Here is a 21796-nt window from a genome sequence, read left to right on the forward strand (position 1 = left end):
TAAGTAGACTGTTAGGTAAGGGTTAGGTGTTAGGTTTGGGTTAGTTGACAAGGTTACTTAGTCAGTAGAATGTCTGTTGGTGGAGCATCAAAATAAAATGTTATCAGATATTAAGCAGACAGTCTACAAATATTTTAATGAGAGTTAGTTGACATGTAGTTGAAAAGTTATTTATAGTTAGTAGAATGTCTAAAGTGGACCATCAAAATAAAGTTACCACAATTGTTCTCCCCTCCGCCATGTTTAAAGTTGGGTATCAAAATTATCCCCAAGGTTCCCAGTGGTCTTCAGAGGGCATTCATGTCCAATTTTTAACTAACTTGTATTCATGATAATTCCAAGAGCACATGAAGCCAGCATTACTGAGAGAGTGTCTGGAACACGCAAACACAGACAAGCTACTGTACTACTGGACAAGCTTCAGGACAAGAACTAACTGTTATTTAGTTTTAGTTAGATACAGCAGTGGGATTTCCGTTTCAGTTTGGTAGATGGGATGTCCCAACCTGATCTAAAGGAATAAGGTAACTACAGTATTTTTCAAGGTGGCTATTTTGTATGATTTGTTTAATGTGACTTGTTTGAGAATGTAAATTTTTAGAGAGAAAAAAGTCTGCCCCTAAATATAACCGCCTGGGGCGTAAACATAAAAGGGAAATTAAAATAAAAAATGAAATGTTACAAATTCATAATTAGTCACCAATTCACCAATGCACCAATGCAATGAGATTGTGTTCGATGTCTTATCTGACATGTGAAGATGGTTTGATTCGTGTGAAAATGGTTCGATAACAGAAACTACTTTTTTCACCTCGTTGTATTTTTAATTTACGGTAATAACCCAAGGGGAAACTATTGCGAGTTACTACAAAAGAACAGGGTGAAATATTCCATGTGCAAATGTGTTTGTTTACATATGTGCTATTTATGCATGGCTATATTTGCTCCCCTCAGAGTTTCATCATAATTGTTTGTGGCATTATAAGCGGGATGTAGTCGTTTCAGGTTGCCGTTGGCAGAGGAGCCCGGTGCTGTAGGTGTACCTGGAAACAAATGAGAAATCTCTGTTCTCCCCTGGGTCCTGGATCATCTGGGGCAATACACCTCACAGACACACTGGCAACATTTCAGGTTCACGCTCACACACTTGCATCAGCTCTCCTTCCCTCCTCCCACCTTATCCTGAGGTTTTCCCTCCTCTGCTCACTGCAATTCACATGGAGAGAGATTGAGCAGGTCTTAAGGACGTCCTTAAGACCTGCTCAATCTTTCTCCATGTGAATTTGTCACCTCAGTCCAGCTCTATCCTGATTCAGCCACTAGGTCGAGCACGTAGAAGCCCAAAGGCATCAGGGTTGTTGACTGGAGGTCCAAACCCAATTAGCATCTCCATCTGGCTGTATTAAAGGGGCATGTTTCCGCTCCGTCTGATGATTTAGGCGCTGTGGCTTTATTAGGTTACTCAGTCTAGCCTCCACTGGTATTTCCTGCAGGACATTTAGGTTGAGAGTGAGAGCACTTTGCGGCTCGGATCAGATAATGTGCAGAAAGTGCTTCTTCTGTTTACCTCATAAATTTCAGAGGAAGTGTCTAATAATGAGGCAAGAAAGAAACCTTACTAACACACATAGTTCATTGTCAAGGGACTAAATGTAAAAAAAAAAATGTAAAGTGATATTGTTTATCTGTCATCCAAACATCTATGACTTTCTTTCTTCTGCAGAACACAAAATACGATATTTTGAAGGTAGTTTCAAGATATATTTTGAAGGATGTTTTCCATATACAATGAAAGTCAATGGGGTCCAAAACCCCCACTGACTTTCTTTTATAGACAAAAAATACTCAAAATGTCAACATGTTTGACAGAAAAGTAAAAAATATGTGGAAGGTGTGACTCAGTTGAACCAAATTTAGAATGGGCGGTTACTGCCACAGAAAAACACCTTTTTACCAACAATAATCATGCAACTTAATTATTGAAGATATGAATAGGTTTTTCGGAGGTAGCATTCAAAATCCACATGATGATTCTGGCCATTGTCAAATGCGTTTTGGTTTGTGAGAAGATTGGATCATTATACGGATAAAAAGGCTGTTTCTCCATCAATGGCCATTCAAAAGTTAAAGTGCATTATAATAAATAAAAATAATAATAAATGAAAGCAACCTATAAATGAGAAAAATTTCATGCAATTTTTGGAGGGCCCTTCCGAGGCTGTTTGTGCATTTCTGATCAACTCCCGTTGAGATGAATGGTAATGTTAACAGGTTCTCCAGGTATTACATACCTCCTGGAGAAAACAAATATTGCATCAGTTTGGTTTTGCATAAATTATGTGTTCAGGATGGTTTCAGATTGTAAAATAATATTTCTACCACTTGAATATTTTATTTTCAGCAGGTTTGAATAATATTCTATGTAGATTATTTTATATCAGCATTAGATTATTTTCCCCCAGATGAACGCTGCCATTTGCAGCAGAGATGACATCAGAAATTTCTCCTCATCCCATTTCTATTGGTATTCTGTGCGTTGCCTGTCTCTGAAGAGGCTTTGCTGTCTGTCCTTTCGGTGCTGTATTGATAAAGTTCTATAAATAGACATGTTGCTGTGCATGTTGCTGGGAGGGAAGGGACAGTTCACTGAAATCCCCCTGATCAATCAGACCATGACTGCTGGAGCATATTGATTTACCTCAAAATAACAGTCTGGCTAGATAGAGTTTAGCTCAACCACACAGTCTCTCTCTCTCTCTCTCTCTCTCTCTCTCTCTGACCTTTAACCTACTGCAGCCTACATCCTGAACACACCTCAGCCCTCACATTGGACATATTTGACTACCACCAACTTTATAAGCCATGTGGTCATCACCTGTCATAAATGCATACATTAATATTGAAATGATGACACTTTAAATTCCATATGAGGTTTTTGTACATTTTTTTATTTTTTTTTATTGACAGCATCGGGCTCAAACCAGGAAAATCATGTTTTGTTAGTTAATTGAGTAAAAAAGAATGAATGAATGAATAAATAAAATAAATATGTAAATAAATTTGCGATAAAATATGTATTAATATAATATATGAATTACATTATATTATATTATATCACCTCAGGTGTGCATTATTTTTCTAATTCAACAGCCCGGAGTCAATTATTCCTTACAGAGTATCGTGTGAGAGAGATCAACTAAGCGAGCGCATTACCAGCATGCATCTGGCTGATATTCTTCAGGTCCATCTTATATTCAAATTCACAAAAACTGTTTGAATGTCCATTGAGGAAAGTAAAATCTTCGTCTTTGTCCGTTTAAAAGGGGATTTTCTATGACAGCGCTAGTCAATGCATTTGTAACTCAGTCCTTTCAATATAAAAGTCTTTACTACTGACTCACTCATAAAGACAGTCTTTGCTGCCATCTAATGGTGCAGTGCAATAATGTAGCTAACTTCGAAATCACAATCACTAAAGGACCCTTTCTCAATACCCAATATGGCATGTAATTTATATAAAATATTATTTATTGAAAAATTATATTTAAATAAACAATATTAGCATTATAAAAGTAGTTAGTACAGGATTTCAGTTAGGCTAAATAAAACTATACACAGACACTGTACTCTGTGGGTACATGAGCACTGGAGCTCGCATCTACGGAAAACGTCGAAATAAATGGTCAAATAGGCGCTATGTTAATACATCACATATTTGAGGTCTAAATGTCTGTAACTAAAGTTACATTCTCGCCTAAAAAATGTGACACAACAGTATAGGCTGTTTGTAAAATTATGGTAATTTGTTTATCCGCCATGACACCCGCTGTGAGAAATGCTGCAAGCGGAGTGATACAAACACAACTGTTCCCGTGGTGATATACTGGTAGAATGTCGCATGTCTGGAAAAGGCTCTCAGCCAATCAGAATCGAGAACCAGAACGAACTGTTGTAAATAATATAATATAATATAATATAATCATATTAACAGGAATATAATATAATATAATATAATATAATATAATACTGTAGGCCTATAGCATGAACTGAGAACAAATCTGTGAACTGGATGCCACGTGCCACATGTTTAGAGATCAGAGATCACAACAATAGTGGAATACTGAGGCTCCTCGCTGAGTTAATCTGAGGTTTTATCTCACAGTAATCTCTACATCTCAATCCATCTCTCTGGAAACACATTCCATGTCCTCACAAGCACAAATATAATATTATAACACTATAACATGCCCACAAGGACCCCTCTCTCTCTCTCTCTCTCTCTCTCTCTCTCTCTCTCTCACACACACACACACACAAACACACACACACAGGTCCCTTTTCCCCTGCAGTTGATAGTCCAGTATGCTTAATCCATTACCTATTTAGGTATGTTACTATTTTGGGGATATTATCTGCTTTACAACCAAATTGCTCTCACAATTTTTTTTTAATGATCATACTTTTTCTTGGTTCGAGTCTCCCGGTGTAATGCAATATTAAATTGAAATCTCCTTAATGAAATCAATGGACAAAAAGCATAAAAAATGAAGACGTCAAAGTAACTCCACTTTCTAAACTCCGTGTTTTGAAACTGACCATATACAGTAGCAAGAGTCAAATAAAAGGCCAATAAAAGTAACTGATCTGAGGATGTTTCTTACATAATAGCTTAAGTTTAATTTGACTCAGTAAATCAGATCCTGCCTCTGCATTTAGGGAAAGGCTCAGGAAAGCTCAGTTCAGCACTGATCAGGACTAATCCAATCTCATTCTGAATATGTGTAAATGTAGGGAAAAACAGGAAATTATACATTACAGCAAAGGAAAAGGCAGATTTCCTTGACTGCTATTGTCTTGGATGTTACCACCTACGCCACTGTGGCTTTCCATGACCAGTGTGAATCAGGTTTCCTAGAGAAAGGTCCCTGAGAGAAGTATACAGCACAATGAACAAAACAGATGACAAATTTTTCCTGGTTTTATTTGTAGAGAAGAATAAATGGCATTCTCAAAGGAGGGTGACTCAAGCTCGCTTGACAGCAGAATGAAAATTGAGCTTTTTCAGAAAGAAAGAGTCTTTTTAAAGTGAAAAGTTTTTTCTTTGCACACTATCTCTGGCCTTAAAACTGAGATATTTTACTAAGATAACTTTTAATTCACACTGTTATTATTACTGTTGTTATTGTTTAATTCACACTTTATTGTATTAACATTATTCTGTTTTATTGTATTAATTGTAATATTAATTACACAATATTAATTTGTATTTTGTATAAAACAACAACAACAACAAGTTAATAAGCAACAATAAGTAATTTACAATATTAATATTAGTTCATTTGATTTCAGAGGGGTTGTTGTGTGTGTGTGTGTGTGTGTGTGTGTGTGTGTGTGTGTGTGTGTGTGTGTGTGTGTGTGTGTGTGTGTGTGTGTGTGTGTGTGTGTGTGTGTGGTGTGGTGTGTGTGTGTGTGTGTGTGTGTGTGTGTGTGTGTGTGTGTGTTATATAAGGCAAAATTATTATCAAATTGCTCTCCGCCCAAAGTTTTTTTGGAAAAGAGACCCCTTGAATTTCACTTATAATATAATATAACAGTTTTAATTTGTATTAACAATGCATGTAATACAAATAATAAGTATACTATATTGTATAATAGTATTTTGCCATAGATAATAATAGAATTAATATCTACAAATATTATAAATTATAACTGTATTTACAATTACAATTGTATTAACAATAATGCATATTAATAATAATAATAAAAGTATGCTATACAGTTTTATCATTTAATTTATTACTATTGATAATAAATATAATAATACAGTAGAATATTGTTGTACACTATCAATATAATTAATATCTAAAAACATTAATATCAGTCTTTTCTCGTTATCCCTGTGATGTTGTGTGGGAGCAGCGGGTCTTTATTATTATTTGTCAGAGGAGCTCCCAGAAGCCTGTTATGAGGAGTGGGACACAGATCAGAGGACACATCAGGTCAGCCCACTCATTTGGCCAGAAGCTCACAGTGCCGTAACCTCCCACAGAATGTTTCTAGAGAGCACATTTACCCCATCCATCCTTTGCATCATTTATCCTTCTTGATCCTTCCTTTCTCTCCCTTCCCAAAAGGCTCAACACAAATAAAGAATGTCTTAAGTACTGTTATAAAGCAGACAATTGTGCAGCACAATAAAAACTGCTACCTATAGTCCTGGAATTCCTCATTAAGTCCTCATTAAACTTCTCACAGTATTATAGGCTAAATATAGTCTAATCATGTAAAAAAAAATTAGATATATTTCCAAATACAATATTTGGACACTTAAGTCACGTTTACAAATATATGGATGTCGAAAAAATCAAGTTGCATCTGCAAACAAAGTTAACTTTTCTGAGCGATTTTTGAAATTATTTTAAATCAAGTGGTGTCAAGGTTATCTTTCAACTGTCATTGGTTTTATATTGTATTATTCAATGAACAGACATTTATTCATTTTAAGTGTGAAGCTGACTTCCACTTCTACTCCAAAGGGAGTTATTTGCAGGTAAGCACTGTTTCTGAACATCCTTTCCTGAAACACCTCGATTGTAGTCTTGAGTTTACTTCATAGAGACTGGAACTAAACAGAGCATCACTGATAGACTGGGAATATATGTGTAAAAAATCATTTGTTTTTTTAACATGAAAAATCAATGTTCAGGGCTCCAGACTAACTTTTTGCCTTGGTTGCACTGGTGCGCCTAACTTTTTTATTTAGGTGCACCAGCACAAAATTTGGGTGCACCCAAATTTTTCCTCGGATGTATCACCTTTAACGCCACAATTTTAAGGTCACCTTTTTATCACGCTCTATACACATTCATATATATTATGTAAATGAATTTAAACAAGAAGGTGTAGGTAAAAACTTTTATTTATTTTTTGAAGCACAATTATTAACGGTATTCCTACTCTTACCGATACAGTACTTTAACTGTATTCTTATGGTTCTTTTTGTTTTATATATAATAAACAATAGATAAACAAAAGATAAACAATTAAACAAAGATACACTTTATATAGGCCTACACAGTGCTTTAATTTCAGGAAGGCCTACTACTGTTCAGGCATGGTCTAAAAAGAAATCTAATAAAGTAATAAAATGTAAAATAACACTGTAAAATTTATCATAAATAGATTAATGCTTATCAAAGCTGAAGTTATTCTTTCGAGAGCTGTGAGTGATTTTTCTCTTGTTGTTTGATTTGCAGTAATGGCGCAATCGTCAGCATGTTTATTAGACTGCGGCCCCTTTAAGACCGGGTGCAGATCTAATAGGCTACTGATGCACCATATTCTCCCAACTATTTCCATAACTACGTCCATTTAAGACATAAACTGTTTTTAGTGAATCTCAAAGCCGGTAATTTTGACACGCTTTTGTGTACAATTGATCGTTTAGACGCGCACAATCTGCACATGAAACCGAAAGTATAATTTGCTTGTCTCGGACTGTTTCGGAGCGCGCGCCGCCATGCGAACAACATCTCTTGCGCAGATTTTTGTGTTTTTAATAGCTCTTTCAATTATTAAACGCGTCCCGCAATTTAGCAACAGTAGCTAGACTGCATTTACAACAATCACCGATCGTGCTGATTCTGATTCTGAGTTTTAGGGAGAAATGACAGCGTAATGCTGCGAAGGGAAGAAGTTGCGCGTAGATAGTTTTTAATGGTTTTACCTCAATATTTTATTTTTTATAATCTTTGGAAGCCGAAATTTAAAATAAAATCAGACTAATATAACAGACCTTAAGTGTAACCAGGCTACGTTTGAATGTTTAATTCTGTCCTCCGTCGTCACTCATTAAGCAGGGCTGTCGTGTTGTGCGAGCTGTGGCATCGCGTGAGAGAAGAGTGTGAGTTCCGTCAAAGGAGAACAAACGCCAACAAACGTTCGTGCAGAGGCAGCGGATGCGAGGACGTTAGGTGCACCGGTGCGACCTAGGAAAAATGTTAGTCGCACACTTACAAAATTTGGTCGCATATGCGACCAAATTGGTCGCACTCTAGAGCCCTGATGTTGGGTCATTGTATATTTAGACTTCTGGTCTGAAAAAGTCATATAAATTTCCTTTTTTAATTATTGAATCTTGCTTTTTTTCTTTTTTTTAAACCATCTCAAGTCACCATTTACTAAGGGAAGTGAAAGTTTATGTATAGACACACAGTCATTCACATGCATATACACCACATGCTGTGTTTAGGAGTGGTTTCAGAGAGCCTAACCGCTCCTTTCATCCCAGATCTAGTTCCGCCCTGGTCTTTCCAACGAAACCACTGCGATGTCAGCCACACTAACAAGCTGTAAACCTCTCATCTTTGTTCTCTCTCTCTTGCTCTCTTTTAGACAGTTTAGTGCTAAGAAAGGCAACAACCTCTCATCTGAGGTAACTATGAGATTTGTTGGCTTTCCACTACAAAGAGAATCAAACAGATGCAGTTGCAGAAGCAAACATGACATCAGAGCCACTAGCTGCATCCCTGGCCAGGCCAGAAGGACTGTGGCAAGGCTTAAAATAGAAACTCATCAGCCTTATCATCAAGCTGCAGATGACAAGAGAAAAAGAAAAACAGAAGACAAAGAGAAATGGAAAAACTGTAGTATTGCCTACCTGTTAAAAAATGCAAATACTATAAAAGACCATATGCATATGTACATACAATAAAATTTTACTCAAATTATATATGCAACATATAAATATAGAAAAATGTTGTTATAGAGCAGACAACATTTATTTAATATTATTTCAATTATATACCATTAAGATGAACAAAATATAAGACAAAGCAAGTTAATCGAGACAAGTTTCAAGCAAGAAGCAATTTGTTCACAACACAAAACTGTTCCGATATGTGACACAGTCTCAGCCAATCAGAAAATATTTCATGTTTAATATATGAGGATTTTGGACCAATGAATTTTCAAACCAAACTAATGATAAAATGTACGTCCTACTGGCATGACACATTCCAGGAAGACTCACTAGTGTACTAGTAGTATTAGTGATGGGGATTTTTGCGATAGTGAATTTATCTGCAGGTTACATCGATACGCCAGTAGGTGGCAACAAGTGACTGCCTTTATAAGTAAGTCACTGAATCATTAAAGGACAATTCCGGTATTTAACACTTTGAGTCTATTTTGTAGTTTGATTTGGATGAACAAGAGTGGTGGACAAAGAAATTTTGACAATGGTTCCTGTCTCGACATTTTGACTATTTTAGAATTGCCCATGACCGCTTTAGAATGGGAGTCTATGGCCATGCACAAACATGCCCTTAAAACATCCCTTAACGTTCGTTTTCAAAACTGTTCAACTCACAGAGTGGTTAGTGGTGTTCGTTGATGAATAAAAACAAATATATCGGCGCAATGTATGATTTCAATCCATTTATTTTTCTATAGTGGAACAATTTTTTCAGATACCTCACAACCACGTATAAACTTCCATTTGAGTCTGAAGCAGTTGCTCACGCTAGCCTTCTGAGAGTAAGAGAACCGAGCGAAAAGACCATAAAAGACTACAACCAAATGTAAACAGCCCCCTTTCCGTTTCCGGTAGCGCAGTAATATCATCGAGCAATGAGTCCTCCAACGGAAATCAATGGGATTTTACAAAATGCCAAATAAAACACGACAGAAACTGTATTTCGCTACCCTACTTGTTTTGGAACATCAACGAACACCACTAACCACTCGGTGAGTTGAACAGTTTTGAAAACGAACGTTAAGGGTTGTTTTAAGGGCATGTTTGTGCATGGCCATAGACTCCCATTCTAAAGCGGTCATGGGCAATTCTAAAATAGTCAAAAAGTCGAGACAGGAACCATTGTCAAAATTTCTTTGTCCACCACTCTGTTTGGACAAAGTCTCAATTGTCTCAATTACTCTTTGTTCATCCAAAACAAACTACAAAATAGACTCAAACTGTTAAATACCGGAATTGTCCTTCAATTTAACTAATTCATCCAAAACATGGATTCATTTAGGACTGAAACAAGTAACTGCTATTTTAAGAGAGTCATTGAATCATCCACTTAACTAATTCATTCCAAAAACGGTAGCTACACCTGAAATCACAAACTGTCTTTGAATGTACTATATTTTAGTAGTAGTAGTAGTAGTTTAGTAGTAGTAGTTTATTGTCATTACAAAACATGCTGTACATTAAAGGAACAAACTTTTGTAGTCAGGTCCCGGCAATAACAATATACAATATACAACAATATACTGATACTGAAGAAAGGATGGACAAATTGCGTGTCACTGGAATTGTATCAGACCATATCATGCTAGAACAATATTCAGAAGCCTCCTGTCAATCACACACATCTGGGGTATATTGCTTCCCTGCTTTAGACACCAAACAGGGGCACCACTTAGTGTGACTAAAGCATGTGGAAACTTAAAGCAACTTCACATTTCTCATTTCACGCCTTTCTATGCAGCGCTACCCCATAACTCACCAGGACGGCCCAAGGGAGGGGCAGAGCAGGTGCACTGCGGATGAAAGGCCAGAACAAAGGGCGGTCCAATCACAGAGCGTGGTGACCTGGGCCCCTAGAATGATGGGACCTGGTCTATGTCACCCTGAAATGTCTGTTACTGCTATCAGGGTCAAAACAAGTATGTATGGTAATGGGAATCACAGATCTCACGCTGAGATGGAATGCAGTCGGTCGCACCTGTCTTGTTGATAACCGCTAACATTCCATCTGTGTTGTTTACAAGGAGTAGAAAAGTTTTTCTACAACTTGCTATAACACAAATTACAAAGGGCTCAGCAAATAATGATTTTAGTAAAATTATATTGCAGTTAATTCCAATATTTCAAGTCTTTTTGGAGAGAGGTTCAGATTATTAGCTGGAGATGAGAGAAGGCGTAGTAAATTAGGCCTGCCCTAAAATAACTCAACCTTCAATGTCGAAGGCATTTTATGACCCTCCAGAGAGTGAAAGAATTAGTTCTCTTTCCTTTAGACTTCTCTTGCCCTCAGCTTAACAGACAGTCCTGCAATAATTAATTACACTCATTATTACTCAATGTGTCCGTCCTCACTGTAAACTGAGATATTCCCCCAAAGTCAAGAGTTTTAGAATGTTATAAGCTATCATCTGTCTACGTTTACTTTAAATTTCTGTGCCCTCAGTGAGTCACAACAGAAAATCAATGGGCACATGTGCATACATTACAAAATTTGTTCAGTATTACCCAGATTCTTTGTGATAAAAGCTTTAAAAAGTCTATAAATCATTTTGTTTCTTGTTTATTTTTTTCTTGCTTTTGAAATTAAACTTACTACATTGAAACCCTTTTCAAACTCGCTAGTTTAATGTGTCTTCTAATAATTTCCAACAGTGGAAATAAATGCATGAAGGATAATGCTGTTTTATTTGTTTTTCCCAGAACAGTCATAAATCCATGTAATTTACACAACATTTCAAATCACCGTTCATTCTGTGGTGGAAATTACGTTTTAATTTTTTTTTTGAAAAAATGCTGACTCCCCCATCTTGCTAAAGCTTATTTCATAACTAGCAAAATGCTGGGTTGTTTCAACCCATGTTTGGGTCAAAAATGGACAAACTCAACCGTTGGGTTTAAAAGGTAATTTACATTCAAACCAATGGTTGGGTTTGTCCATATTTGACCAAAGCATGCGTTGAAACAACCCAGCATTTTTTAGAGTCCAAATACACTTAATGCAGTATTTTCACACTTTCAACACTATTTCTTTCTGCAGCTTGACTGGAATCGGCACAATCAAAATATTACAGTTTAAAATATTATGATATTTGCCTTGAATGTTCTTTGTTTTCTTTACACATTATGTCTCATATTTCAAATCAAGAATGCACTTCACTGACACTGTTGTCTCCATGGGAACCACGTACACTAGGCTTTTGGTTTGTGGTGGATATAATTACACAACCAGTCATAATTTGGGTTAAAATGTACATAAATTATTTTCACACAATATTGAAATAGTTAAAGTGTATTTCACCGTTTTGATTAGTAAAATGTGATTATAGGTCACACATTATATTAGGTTTCTCTATGTACATAAAAAACGAATTGTTAGGTACAATGTACTCATTGTTCATGTTGTAGGGGAGAGCGGGGCACAAAGTAACGCTTTTTGACTTTCTCAGTTTGTGTAAATCTACTTATGGTTCAGAGTATTTATTTTTTCCCACATTAATTTTCCACATGTCTAGTACAATTATGTGTTTTTGTTTTATTAATACAGTATATACTTTTTTCTTGATATACCCCGAAAGAATGGAAGTGAAATGTGACAACATGCCCCATAGGTGGGGTACATTGTAACATGTGTGTGGGCACATTGTAACATAACATATGACAGCTTAAAATGTTATCTGATCTAATAAAAAAAATATACAAAACAAACTAAAATATTTTCTAAATAAAATACAATAAAAAAAAAATTTCATATAAAATAATGACCATTTTTAATAATTAAATATAAACTCATTTTTGAGTTTTGACTATGAACACATGAAAACACAGCTATACAACATAGTTCAAAACAAATAAATAAATAGTAATTTCTGAACATTGACTCTCAGTCTTTATTCACCTTTTTCTCACGTTTTCTCAATAAAATTAATAAAAGTATAGAATATAATAGCATATTTCTAATAGGGGCACATTGTAACGCAGTGTTACAACATGCCCCGCCTGCACAACTGGGATTTAAACCCTGCTTCTGCTAGTTAGTGAAGCATTAAATAACTATCTCAACTGTTAAATAACATCTTGGAGATTAAAATAATATCAGATTTGTCTTATTTTAAATAAACACAAAAAATAGAGATGAAAAATTAACTTCAGTAAGAAATGTACTTTTGCTATGGTTTAATAAATGTCTATGGATATCTTGCAAAAAATAAAAAATTTGGCGGAATTTTTTTTTCTATATAGTGTTGATATGGCAACTAGTAAATACACAAAGTTTCGTCATCCAAGCATGTGCGGAAGTATTTAAAACAAGCGTGTTACAACTAGCCCTGCGTTAGGTTGTGCCCCGCGCTCCCCTATTGCAAAACACTTTTGCTGCCATTGAGGTGGGATACGGGAAAGTATACTGGTGGGTTAAGGTATAAAGGAAGGTTCAACAGATGTAATTATAGAAATGAATTACGGATATAATTACATGTAGGTACACTGTAAAAATTTTTATAAAAATGTAATCAATAAGTTATGACAACATGTTTATACATTGCTTTAACTCTTCAAAATAAGCTAAGCAATTTTCAACTTTTTACTTTAGAGCCAAAGCACAACCAAAACAATGTTCTTCTGCAAAATGCATGCAGTTCTTTTAAACCACTAGAGGGCCAGAAGTTACATAGTATTCTTTAATGTGAGAGTGTTAATATAAATAAAAAATGAAGAAACGTCCATAAAGGTTTGAGTAAGCAGTTCAAAAAGCTGTGTGACTGTCAGCTGGTCACATCTCCATTCTGCCAGCAGTAGAAGGATGAGTATGACATGTGTGAAGGGCCACTGCTGCTGAGAGATGGAGCAAACCACAGATGCATTTGCACAGAATTATCACACTTTTCCGCACACGTTTTCTCTCTCAAACCCATACAGGCACAAAATCTGTCGATTTTTAAAATATTTGTACATCCATTTGCCTTATAAACTGCACAGAAATGAATGATGCAGTACATGGTGCGTTGTTTTCAGGCTTGGAGTGATTGCTTCTTTTATCTTTTACCAGCAGGTGGCAAAACTTGATAGCCACAGTTTAATTTTTCTATCCGTTCACTCAAAATGCAATTCTGTACTGAGGTTGCACAAATCATCGAGTTTCTGACGATAAGGGCTTCTTTTAATCCCAAGTGCATATTTAATATTTAATCTAATGCAAAAGACTCCCCAAAAATCGATTCAATGTATTGTGTTTTCAGATATGTGTGCTGGTGAGTGCAGGTAAGTTGTTTCCCTACCGCTATGGAAATGTAGACAGCTCTGTTACTTTAAAATCTGATGCTGTTGCTTAGAGACCATGTTCTGCGTCAAGCCTGAAATGGCTCCCAATATAGAGCACAATAGCTCTCGTTCTGTTCAGCTCCACCCCTGTCTGCACTCTTATTGATTGATCTCTAAATGGATTCAATCTAAGATTAGATCACTGGTACGTATGTAAGCTCATCATTACGGGGGTACTATGATGCATGGCATACTCTGATCCATACCGGGCCACAAGTGTGAAATCGACCCATGCTGCTCTCATTGTTAGGGTTCATCATCCGCCTAACACTGTTTAACAAGGAAATATTTACTTCGAGCTACACGCTTCAGATCTAAAGGTCTGATGAGGAGAACGTGTCTTTCATATGATCTCACATCATTAAAATGTCTTAATCACCCATTTGGTCAAAGCAGGCCTATTACTCATTGTGTCTCCCTTCCGTTTCTGAGAAACCCACAAATTACAAAAGAAGCCTTTCAGTTTTTCGAGTCAAACAGGAAGCTTGTGAAAGGACATCTCATGAATGTACTATCCTATTTGCGCAAGGATGTGTGAAGCTTTCAGCGTTTCCTCTTTCAGGCACATTACACTTCCCCATCCAAGTTTCTCTCTCACAATAACAGCTACCAAATCCCTGCCCACACTCCAGTACTTCACAATGAAGAATCAACAGGGATATACAAGTTCGGGAAAAAGCACATTGTATATGCAACTGTTCAAAAGTTTCTTGCACCAAGTTTCTTGCACTAAGGCTGCATTTCTTTCATTAAAAATCCTGTAAAAACAGTAATTAAAAAATAAATAAATAAAATGATTAGGACCTGATTTCAATTTTAATATATTTTACAATGTCATTTATTCCTCTGATAGCAAATCAGCCATTACTCCAGTCTTTAGTGTCACATCAGAGTTGAAAGCAGTTCTGTCATGACAACTCTGAGTGTTTGGCATGGTAATGGATATGAGAATGTTGATATGTTTGATCTTGACGGAATAGATCTGGTACGCTGCTGCTGTTATCGCTGCTGCAGAGCAAGTTCAGGACTTGCTACTGCCAATACATACACGCACTGGCGGAGCTAGGGGGTGGCCAGGGGTGGCCGTGGCCACCCTTGGTCTAAGGGTGTAAGGCCTTGGTCTAAGGCTTGGTCCACCCCTTTGGCCACCCCTCTCACAACTGCTGTTTCTGTCTCTTTTTTTATTGACAAAAATTGCGTTTTTTAAAACGCCGAACAGTCTCTTTAAGACTACAAAAATGGTGAGACTTTTCAGACGCACACTCCAACTTCACCTCAGCGCCAGGCGCAAGTCAAACGAGTGCGGAAATGTGCAAGTGCCGAATGAGCTTCAGCAGAACATCAGACAGTGATATGCACATACTATAGTAAATATAGAGTCAATCTTTCTCAACTGGTGGGTTGCAAGACAGTTTTGAGTAAGTCGAATAGTGTGCAGTCAACAACGAACGTAATTCTCTTTTTTTCTGATGCTACTTTTATTTTAGAAGATGTATGTGAAAGCTTGTGACATTTCTGTCAGATGCTGAGAAAAGGGCGTTGTCCTTATTCAGTTGGTTATCTTTGATGAGATGTTGTCAGGCCAAATGTCAGTAAAACTAACTTTCCTGTCATATGGCTGACAGCCGTTGTACTGTGCTTGCGGTACGCACATCACACGCAAATGCGGCGTAGTAGCCGTAGTTGTCGTCAATTAACTCATGTAAGAATCAAAAAGGCGATTAAAGCTGTCAAAACTGCATGCATGTATTTGTTATATATGCGTCACATGTGTCTGGATTAAAATATTCTGCTATGTGAGATCACAATATAAGGCACAAACTGATATGTAATGTTTTTAATGTCCAAATAAATGTGAGCGCTGTGCATTTGTACTAGACGATAGGCATTCATTTTGCGTTAATTTGTAAAGGACAAGGGTGGGAGACATGACATGCAATTCTACCCGTCCATGATGTCATAACCTAATAAAAATGGGTATTTGTTAAAAATATATATCTTCATGTTGTTCCTCTGACAAGATATTATTACAGCATACCATAGCTGTAGTTGGTGTATAAAGACCTCTACTTCAAATTTTTATCTAAACATCAAAATTGTCATGTGGTGTGACTGTCCGGGATATGTGTGACCTTACTAATATGACAATATATATCAGCAAAGTATAAATAATTGATAGATTTACAGTTTAAGTAACAGAATTAGGCCATTTCAACAGACACAGAAAGTGTTGATGTCTGTGGATGATTTTAAAGCAAGTTCTGGCCAAATATATTTTGTCCGTAAAATGGGCGTCATATGGTGTGACACTGCAATCTATATTTTGAACAGGCAATAATTTGGACATCATTATGATGAAGAGGTCCACAGTCAACCAGTAAGTTGCAGTGTCATCTCTGGAGTGGTTTGCAAGGTCAAGAGTTGAGTTCTGGCTTTTTAATTTTTAATTAAAAAGCTCTGTATCTGATATGCTCACTAGTGGTCAATGTTTTGTGTCTTATGGTGTGACATTATTTACATAAAAATGAAACACTTTTATACGAATTTTACTTATTAATTCTTAAAAATCATTCCTGCCATGTGGCAATTTACATGCTAAGTATAAGCTAGCTGTTTTTAGTTAACTAAGAGATTAGCTTAACTGAACAAAACGTCATATGGTGTGACACTGTATCATATGCTGTTTTTCTAAGTCACACCATATGATATATTTGTCACACAATATTACATACACCTTTTTTAATGATAAATAAATAACTATTCAAAACATATTCAATGATAATAGTGAATGTTTAATAGTGAACATTAAATTACCTATACAATTAATGTATTTCTTTTCAATTTTATACTTAATTTAATGTTCTTGAAGTGAGATGGTGTTTGATTTACTCATATTTATGAGTTTCTTATCATTTTAAAAGTTTTAAAACAATGTTAGTATGTTTTTTGATTAATGTTAACTGAATTGAATTAATTGAATGTTGAATGCAAATAAAATACAGTTTTTTGCATTGACAAATTGTGGATTGGTGCAGTTCATCATATAGCGTGACACTATATAATTTGGTGTGACATTCAGAATTGTGCCAGTAAAAATACTTTCTTAATTATAAATCATAAAAAAGTCAACGGAACACAAGAGAAATAGTATCAGCAAGAGTCACAAGCATTTTCATAGATTTATAACCGGGTTTAACATAATTAATCTAAAATATCTGGAAAGGCTGAGGAGAGATGACTTACTTTGCATGATGATTTAGAAAAACAATACAAAATCTAATGAATCTGCACAAAAGAAATGTTAAATCTTAAGATAGTAATGAAAACAATTTATGTTGAAGTTAGTTACTTAGGGAGAGTATATCCCATTTTCATTTTATATAGAATAACTTTTATGTCACACCATATGACAATTTTAGGCACGAATGCAACAAATTGGTGAATAAATCCAATTTCAAATACAAAATCTAAAAGACCACATATATTGTGGGAAATGCAAGAGTCAGTACAACACAACTCAATATTTTTTATGTGTAATATTTGAAGTAAAAAATAAAAACTTTTTTCAGGCTTATATGTCTCCCACCCACAAACAAAAATGGATAATTTTTAAAATCCATAAAATAACTAATTTTACATTCTGGCAACATTACATTATGAAAAACATAACATTTTACATTATGCGCTGTTGACTTCCGCCTTGTTCACATTCTTGCACATGGGGATTCAAAAGAGAACTTTTGTTTTCCTTTTTAATTTAGGTATGTTATTAAATTATTATTTATTTTGACAACTAATATAGAAAGTTAAACTTTTTTTGACAAAATCAGAATTGGTTGAAGAGTTCATTGATTATATAAAACGTTCAGAGTTCATTGATTATATAAAACGCGTTGAAGGTTGAATAATCTTTGGACTACCGTATTTATCTGCATGTTATCTCATCCATGAAGATGCAACAATGTAGAACAAGCTATTGGATATTTTGAGAACCAGAACCAAGCTAACTGAGCAAGTTAAACTTTAGCTATAGTGTGTGCCCTTTTATTACTATTTAATTAATTTTAATATGAGGTGGTGGGTAATAATAAAAAAAAAAAAAATTCACTCAGTATTCCATGATTCCTAATTCACTACTCTCTCAATTACAATCAAGTACAAATTAACTTTATGCAGTTGTGTAGGCACTAAAACAGTCCAATACATTATCAAATTATCAAATGCTAATTTGCGTAGTAGGGCGAATCATCCCGATAGCAAAGCGGGGGGCGGGGGGCGGCCAGCAATGCAGGTTTGAGAGGTGGCGCCCCGCCAAATCTCGCGAGAATCACGACTTGCTTTACGGCACGACGTCACATACATCAGCAACATATGAAGCAGCCACTATGGAAGACACTCGCACACATTTCAGATTAGAATCATGGCAGAATCGATGAAGAAAACGAAGAAAGCACGGTCGGAAGAGTCAAGGAAAAGAAAACGAGAAACTGACCATGTTAAATACAAGTACTCCACACACAGCGACTCTAGGGGTCGCTGTTTGACAAAAACGGAAACTGCATAGTATGCCTTTAAGGACTTCGAGAATCAGCCTTCACCATCTAGAGAGTTTAATGAGAGAACTTGTATTTGTGCTGCAGCATTTATTTGAAACAAAAATTACTATTTCTGTTGTTTTACCGCAAAATTTCATGTTCAATTCAAAGTGTTATTAATGGATTAATGAATCTATTCAGCTAGTCAGCTTGAGATCCTTTCCATCTAAACTAGATATCTCTTAAGCCTAGAAGTGAATTTTTTATGAGCAGTCTGATAACCAAATGCATCCGTACAGTCAAGCACAACCAAAACAATGTTCTTCTGCAAAATACATTCAGTTTTGTTTTTTAACCACTAGAGGGCCAAAAGTTACATAGTATCCTTTAATGTGAGTTTCATTAAATATAAATAAAACATTAAATATGTTGTATTTAACACAAATCAACCGCAAAGAGACAACGTGTTATTTGTTGTTCCCTTGTCAAGTCAAGTCAAGTCAAGTTTATTTGTATAGCGCTTTTCACAATACAGATTGCATCAAAGCAGCTTCACAGTATTAAATTAAAATAATACAACAAAGTTTGTTTCAAGAGGAATTTATTGATTGATAAAATTAAATTAAATATCCCCAAAATATCCCCAACTGAGCAAGCCAAAGGCAACAGTGGCAAGGAACCGAAAAACTCCATCAAGTGACCTAATGGTGTCCTAAAACTCCATCAGGTGCCTTAATGGAGAAAAAAAAACCTTGGGAGAACCCAGGCTCAGTCGGGGGCCAGTTCTCCTCTGGCATTGGATAGAGGCCGGATTGTAGTTTGAACTGTAGGATTATATGAATGCCTGGCTGAAGAGATGCGACTTTAATCTAGTTTTAAACTGGGAGAGCGAGTCTGAGCAACGAACAGTATCAGGAAGACTATTCCAGAGTTTTGGAGCCAAATGTGAAAATGCTCTCCCTCCTTTGGTGGTTCTGGATATCCTAGGTATGACCAAAAGCCTTGAATTTAGTGATCTCAAAGAGCGCGATGGATTATAGGGCGATAGAAGATCCGTTAAATAGACTGGAGCTAAGCCGTTTAGGGCTTTATAAGTCAGTAGCAATACCTTGTAATTAATACGGAACTTTATAGGTAACCAATGCAGTGATGATAAAATCGGTGTTATATGATCATATTTTCTTGATCTCGTAAGAACTCTAGCGGCGGCATTTTGGACTAACTGTAGCTTGTTTATTGAGGATGCAGGACAACCAGCTAATAAAGCATTACAGTAATCCAGTCTCGAGGTCATGAATGCATGAACTAACTTTTCTGCATCAGATACTGATAGCATATTACGTAGCTTAGCAATGTTTCTAAGGTGGAAAAAGGCTGTTTTTGTAACATAAGAAATATGATTTTCAAAAGACAGGTTGCAATCGAGTATAACACCCAGGTCTTTTACTGTAGAGGATAAAGTAACAGGACATCCTATGATGTTAAAGTTGTATTGTGCGAGGTTTTGTGGGCGGTTTTTTGAACCGATAAGTATTACCTCTGTCTTGTCTGGATTTAATAAAAGAAAATTACGCGTCATCCAATCTTTTATATCTTTAACACACTCTGTCAATTTGGAAAATGTAGCGTTTTCATCCGGCCGTGATGAAATATATATTTGAGTGTCATCAGCATAACAATGGAAACTAATTCCATGTTTCCTTATAATATTTCCAAGTGGCATCATATATATTGAAAATAACAGGGGGCCTAATACAGATCCCTGCGGCACTCCATAGTTTACTGGAGTTATGATCGATTTTTCTCCATTTAAATAGACAAAATGGTAGCGGTCAGATAGGTATGATTTGAACCAGCTTAGTGCTTGTCCTTGAACACCAGTATAATTTTGTAGTCGATCTAAGAGTATTGTGTGATCTATAGTATCGAACGCAGCACTAAGATCAAGTAAAACTAGTATTGAGATACAGCCTTGGTCAGAAGCTAAAAGTAAATCATTTGTGATTTTAACGAGCGCAGTTTCAGTGCTATGATGCGGTCTGAATCCAGACTGAAACTTTTCATAGATATCATTTTGTTGCAAGAAAGAGCCCAGTTGAGCGGACACCACTTTTTCTAATATTTTAGACATAAATGGAAGATTTGAAATGGGTCTATAATTTGCTAGATTATTATGATCTAATTGTGGTTTCTTAATGAGAGGTTTTATAACTGCCAGTTTAAATGTTCTTGGAACATGACCTAAAGATAAAGACGAGTTAATAATATTGAGGAGAGGCTCTTCCACTACAGATAACACTTCTTTCAGTAGTTTAGTTGGTATAGGATCTAATAAACATGTTGTTGTTTTAGATGAAGTGATAAGTTTATTTAACTCTTTTTGTTCTATAGTTGTAAAGCACTGTAATTGTTCTTTCGGGGTGATAATTGAAGCTGAATTGTAAGGCGCGATTGAAGATTGAACGTTTATAATTGTGGTTCTGATGCTTTCTATTTTCTCAGTGAAGTAGTTCATGAAATCATTACTACTGAACTGTAACGGGATATTTTGTTCGGGTGACGTCTGTTTATTTGTTAGTCTAGCCACGGTGTTAAATAGAAACCTTGGATTGTTTTGGTTGTTTTCTATTAGTTTGCGGAGGTGCTCAGCCCTGGCAGCTTTTAGGGCCTTTTTATAACGTGACATACTGTCTTTCCACGCGATTCTAAAGACCTCTAAATTAGTTTGTTTCCATTTACGCTCTAAAATACGGGTTTCTCTCTTTAAAACATGCGTAGTATTGTTATACCATGGTGCTTTATTTTTCTCTCTGACCTTTTTTAATTTAATAGGTGCAACCACATCCAATGTTCTAGAGAGAATGGTGCTCATAGTGCTAGTTAGTTCTTCTAGTTCATCTGTTTGTTTGGGTTCAGGCAGCAGCTGAGACAGATTAGATAAGCAATTTGAGAAATTATCTATGGTGGATGGGAGGATTGTTCTGCCTGGTTGATAACGCGACGCCGCATGACATATTACAGCAGTACGTAATATGCAAGTTACCATGTAGTGATCAGTGACTTCATCACTTTGTGGAATGATATCTATATCGGTTGGATCGGTTCCGTGTGATATAATTAAATCGAGTGTATGATTAAGACGATGAGTTGGTCCGGTGACGTTTTGCTTGACCCCAAATGAATTTAATAA

The 21796-nt window shown here is 36.0% G+C and overlaps 1 protein-coding gene across 2 annotated transcripts in view; it reads right to left on the reverse strand.

Moving 5' to 3' along the window:
- hdac9b (histone deacetylase 9b) overlaps window positions 1-21796 on the reverse strand; it is a 62010-nt gene that overhangs the window by 39171 nt on the left and 1043 nt on the right. The gene's annotated exons all lie outside the window — the stretch shown is intronic.

This window comes from Leuciscus leuciscus (assembly GCF_965113295.1).
Source record: "Leuciscus leuciscus genome assembly, chromosome: 20".
In the NCBI taxonomy this organism is placed as follows: Eukaryota; Metazoa; Chordata; class Actinopteri; order Cypriniformes; family Leuciscidae; genus Leuciscus; species Leuciscus leuciscus.